The sequence below is a fragment of the Rosa rugosa genome, chromosome 5 (assembly GCF_958449725.1).
Source record: "Rosa rugosa chromosome 5, drRosRugo1.1, whole genome shotgun sequence".
Taxonomy (NCBI): Eukaryota; Viridiplantae; Streptophyta; class Magnoliopsida; order Rosales; family Rosaceae; genus Rosa; species Rosa rugosa.
Genome location: NC_084824.1, coordinates 26,778,940 through 26,784,939, shown reverse-complemented (window position 1 = coordinate 26,784,939; position 6,000 = coordinate 26,778,940).

The following is a 6,000-nucleotide window of genomic DNA, read 5'->3' as shown; positions in this document are numbered from 1 at the left end:
CAGCCCTTTATTCAAAAAAAAAAAAAAAAATTGACAAACTCTATTAACAACTTAAAAAAGATAGAGGTTCAAATATCAAATTTAGAGGTCCAACTAGAACCACCCAATGTAAAATGTAACAAAAATTACACTAATGGATCATAAAATTGTTTACGGCTTGACAAAAAAGATTCATGTCTGTGACTGTATTATGAAAAAGATTGAATTGCTTGATAACTAAAAAGTTTGAAATATATAGATGTTTGTTGTAAATATTATAAATATGTGACTATCCACGTAAATTCTTATCTTTTATGTCCTTAGGATGTAAACTCAACTCATATATAAAAGGGTCCATGAGAATGAATAATACACACTTCTACCTCCTCCTAAATTTTGTTTTTCTGTTCTCTCTCTCTTATTCTCTTATTATGTGGAGAACCTGTCAGTGAAAATAGCAAGCTCAATGTCTCTGATTTTTTTTTTTTTTGTGGACAATGGAAAACATGTTGACGACATGATCAATGGCAGTGTTCTTGGCACCGATTAAATTTTCAGCCTATGAGTTGGATCCACATAATCAGTTTTCAACGTGGATATGAGTTGGATCCAATATCCATGTAGGAGCTTTTAAGTGGAGCATCACACAATCTATTTGGTGTGACAGTAGCATGGAAAAATTCCTCCTATGTTTTGGCCTTTTTTTTCAGTCTCCCTTGATTTTGTTTCGTCAGTTTAATTACATTGATTACCTTATATGATTACGTTTTGACTACTTGATTACATTTGATGTCGTATAATAATTACATTTAATTACGTACATTGATTGTAGTTAATGACTTATATCTACCTTATATGATTATTTCGTTTTTCCTTGTGAAAAAATATAACAAAATAGTTTTCTATTGCGGGGACTTGAACCCCAGTTATTAGGGTGAAAGCCAGATATCCTAACCACAGGACTACAACAAATGTTTGATTATTTTTTATAATGTTATATTAATGCATGTATCAATTATTGACTCTAAATGAATATCTCTCTATTTTGGCATATGGTACTCACGAATTGGTATCAACAATATCAATTATGTTTCCAACATAATAGAGGTATGTATTTTCATGAGTTCAACGACTTCAATTTGATCTCCTCTTATTATCTTATCTGATAATTTGATATAAAATTATCAATTTATAATGAGATCGAAACTACATGTTTCTTGATCCAATTGCATGTGGACTTAAAGTTTCTCCACTGATTATTATACAATCAAATAGATTTAAACCTCTTGTTTCTTGATCTCCATTTATGTCAGGACCTTTGTCCCTTCTCTTTATGAGTACGTGTGAACCTCTGTTCACTCTAGTTTTAGAACATGCTATAAATTGTGAAGACTCAAACCAAATGTTTTGAGTATGAGGGCTATGATCCCTAGATCTATTATTTATTGGAGTATCCGCTTATACCCATATAGACCACTGTCCCAAACTCAAAATTCGAGTATATCATTTTGTCATTTGTTTTCAGTGTCAAACAATAATATCAACCACTTGTTCATCAATAAATACAATTTGAACTATGAATGTTCATGATAAACATAATGACAAACATATTTGTCTTGCATATAATGCAATTATAGACATTATCCATCGCAAATGTTGATAATTTTTCACAATTGATGCTTCATAAAGCTAAGGTAACAATTGTTTCAAGAGTTGCAGATCTTGATTGATGACTCCAACTGAGCTCATATTATGTTACCTATATGGAATACCATTTCATATATTGCTAATGAAATTTCTACCTATTTTAAGTTGTATTAATCAACTATGAGTATAGTAATGTATACTATATCATGAACTAAAAATTTCATTGAGTCAAATAAAATTATTTTGGCGTGACCAATGTGTCATTACTATGTCATGTAGACTCATTTACATACTTGACATTGTTGTATAATACAACAATAATTGCAAACCTTCCTAACAAGGAAATTATAATTTATAGCATATCTCCGAGTTGTCACTTTAATAAGACAATTCTCTCATCATTAGGAGGAGAAATATCATTTATGAAAAATGACATGAATTGGTTTCATGGTTTGTGATACATATCCACCATGTCTCATTTAGAAAAAAAGTCTCAATCAATGATGAGAAATTGAGAAAGTGACACTCATTAACTACAAGTTTTTGACCTAAAGTTTAGTTTGGGCTCGCGATCCCCCAGTGGATATGATGAATCCAATATTTTTGCAATCATATTTTACAAATGATCAAACTAGATAGTCTTCCCATCGTTAGGGGGAGGAAACACTATTGTAACGGCGTGAATTTATATGGAATGTATCCACCAAGTCCAATGTTTCAAGCTCCCTATGAGGGAATATTATACAAGCCCTATAACGCTCTTCATGAGGTTACACAAAGCTCCACATTCTCTAATTAATTTGTCTTAGAGAGACAATACATTCACTAAAAGAGGAATGAGTACTTGATATTAATAAAGCTTATTATAGCTAATGTATGCATATATGAATGTGTTAGATCAAAATTTGATGATATCTCATCTATAATAGCGCTACTGAAAATCATCTAGATTGTATACTATACCACGTTTCGCTGTGTCGACAAACTATAATATTGGCCAAATTGGAAAGAGGCAATTCTAATGAATTTGAATATTGTAAACGTGATGATATACTTAGACTTTGTCAACCCTAAAAATTACAGAAGGGTGTACTAGAGTGAATTGAAATCACTATGACACAAGTCTCTTTATAGAGACATTGGATTATCATTCTTCTCCAAGCGACAACTTTTCAATAAGTACAGTGTTACTTATAGGTGTTATATTGATGAGAGGCTTATGGTATGTTGACTTGGTTAATATGAATATCTTAAAGGCAAATTGCTAAAAGCAAATCCCCAAATCCTATGTGTCATTATAAACATATTGCTTAACCAAATCCTTAATAGATTCATATTGCCAAAGGCAAGTCCATGAATGAATGAAAGAGCTTAAAGCTCGCTCATGGAATCAAAAAGTCTAAAGTTCATATATACTCATTCATTTACCGTCAAATTAAGTGACTTATTGCCTCAATGAGTACTATGACAATACCAAAAAATCGAATTCGAATCATGCTAACAATGTTGCAACATATCTAATTTTCATGAAGTTATGAAGCTACCTAGAGCTCATATTGATCGAGCCTATATGAAATTATCAATTACACAAATTGATATTTATGGCTAAGTATGCCATACCTAAATTTCAATGCTCGGAATATTGTATAAAGGTAAATGTGTCAATTGTGGTTCCTTTATATTGTTATTCTTTGCTAATATCTTTATCTATAATTTGAGCATATGAAATTGGTTCTACTCTTATCATGTGAGGTAAGATTTATTATCATAGTTTTATTGGCATTACCCAAACCTTTGCAGGAATTGAAATTCATGATGATTCCCTTTTATACAAAACACACATGGTCTCACCTATGTGATCGACACACCATATATACATGGTGCATGTATTTTGTTACATATATGATTGAAGCTTGCAACAATCAGGGGGAGATTCTCATCAGGGGGAGCATTCAAGATTATGCTACCTAGGACATATGCGCAATGTACTCTTTTTCTCCTTCGACCAAAGTTATTTTTGTACCACAAAGTTTTTGTTACCTAACAAAGTTTTTGATGAGGCAACATTAAGCGAGTCCAATACCATATCATAAATTGGTGGACATCCAAGGGGGAGTGTTGTAAATATTATAAATATGTGATTGTCCACGTAAATTCTTATATTTTATGTCCTTAGAATGTAAACCCAACATATAGGTCCATGAGAATGAATAATACACACTTCTACCTCCTCCTAAATTCTCTCTCTCTCTCTCTCTCTCTCTTATTCTCTAGTTTATAACAATGTTCTCTTTTAAATTTCTTTCTTAATAGTCACACAAAAAAATTCTCTACTTTATTAAATAAAGGGTGAGTCTAGTTAGACCTCCAAATTTGCTATTTGGACCTCCTCTAATTTTTATAAAAATTTAATCACTATTTTGCCCCTCTTATAGAAAATACAAGATTTTGGCCCTCATATATCCAAAAAAAAAAAAAAATTACAAGTGAATATTGCAGCCGTGTGCAATCCCAACAGAGAAGTTCCAATGCGATATGTTTACACTATTTATTTGCAGATCCAATAAGTTTTCTCCGTCGTCTCTCTCTATCAAACTTAAGGAATTATGAATTAATTTATATTTAATCTTTCATTCAGCAACTATAACAAAGGCAATCCAAACGGTTAATAAATCTGATGAGCAACAGAGGCAGCGAAAATCAGTATTCTACAATCCTTTAATTTATTAAAGAAATATAATTTCTATTATCATTATCAACATGCAAGCTTTGTTCTGCAACCAAAAAATTAACTCAAACCAATTCTTGCTCATTTGTTTTTGGGCTTGTGCCGCCGACCAAATCGCGGAAGCTTTGCAGTCAACCTTAATTGGTACCCGACAACCAACTTGAGCTGAAGATATAAATGGATGGAATAGGAGGTTGATAAAATGGAATTCAAATATGTAAAATACAAATAAAGGTAAATTCGGAAATTTGATGGACAAAAATAAAAAAAGAGGTATAAAAAGTAAATCGGGAGGTCTGAATAGATCTACCCTTAAATAAATGATAATGACAACAAAAAAAAAAAATAACACAAGGATCTGCCTCCTTATATGGCCTGGTTTGGTGATAAGGACTTGATATTGAGTTAATGACAAGACAAGCACGTCTGACCTCACTTGCAATTTAGTGACCCCTATCAAAACACTCACTCACTCATGTCTTGTCTTGTTTTGTTTCCAAATCACAATTTAAATATTAGTTTGGGTTAAACACACGATCACATTCATTCTTAGTTGTTGATTTGAACACATGGCATATGATTACATGTAAGATAAGAAAAATCAGTTCCCAGAGGTCCACAAATATCAACTAAATTAGGAACTATTACTAACTTCTGCTATGATAGTGATAAATTGGTCCCAACTCCTTGTGGGGTAGGGAGTATGATTAGGAAAGACCCATGGGGGTGTGTTCTCTTGTGGGGTTTTATTGCATGTTAGAACATACTCCACAATAGGGTCCAATAACCGAGCATTACACTTTTATTTTCTTCTAATTGTTCATTTTTATCTTGCTATTCCGAAATTGCTATAATTTCGTGCAATTTTATTAAACAATAATACTAACTTGATTGAGATCTATCCTAACAATATTTCAAATCCTCTAAGCAATAATACTAACTTGATTGGGATCTACCCTAACACAATTTCCAATCCTCACTCGAAATTTAGTATTAAGTTAGCTTCAATAACTGAGCATTACACTTTGATTTTCTTCTAATGGTTCCTTTCTATCTCGCTATTCTGATATTGCTATACTTTTGAAAAATCTCACTAAACAATAATGCTGGCTTGATTAAGATCTAACATAGTTTCTCATCCTCACTCGCGCTTTAGGTGGAACCTCAAAGGGTCCCTTAAGTGAAATCACCTACAATTTCGAACAATTATTACTAAACAATAATACTGACTTGATTGGGACCTATCCTAACAACATTTTCGATCCTCTAAACAATAATACTAACTTAATTAGGATCTACCCTAACACAATTTCCGATCCTCACTCAAAATTTAGTATTAAGTTAGCTTCATTAATAACTAAGCCTTACACTTTGATTTTCTTCTAATTGTTCCTTTCTATCTCGCTATTCCGATATTTCTATAATTTTGAATAACGCTGACTTGATTAAAATCTACTCTAATATAATTTCCCATCCTTACTCACACTTTAAGTAAACCACAAAGGGTTCCCTTAAGTGAAATCACCGGTTGAGCCGATTTTTTTTTCTCACACCAATATCATTTAATTGTTAGTAGTTAGTGACAAGACCTTAACACATTTATTTTTTTTTTCTTTCCTTTTCTTTTACTAGAGCTATATGGCCAG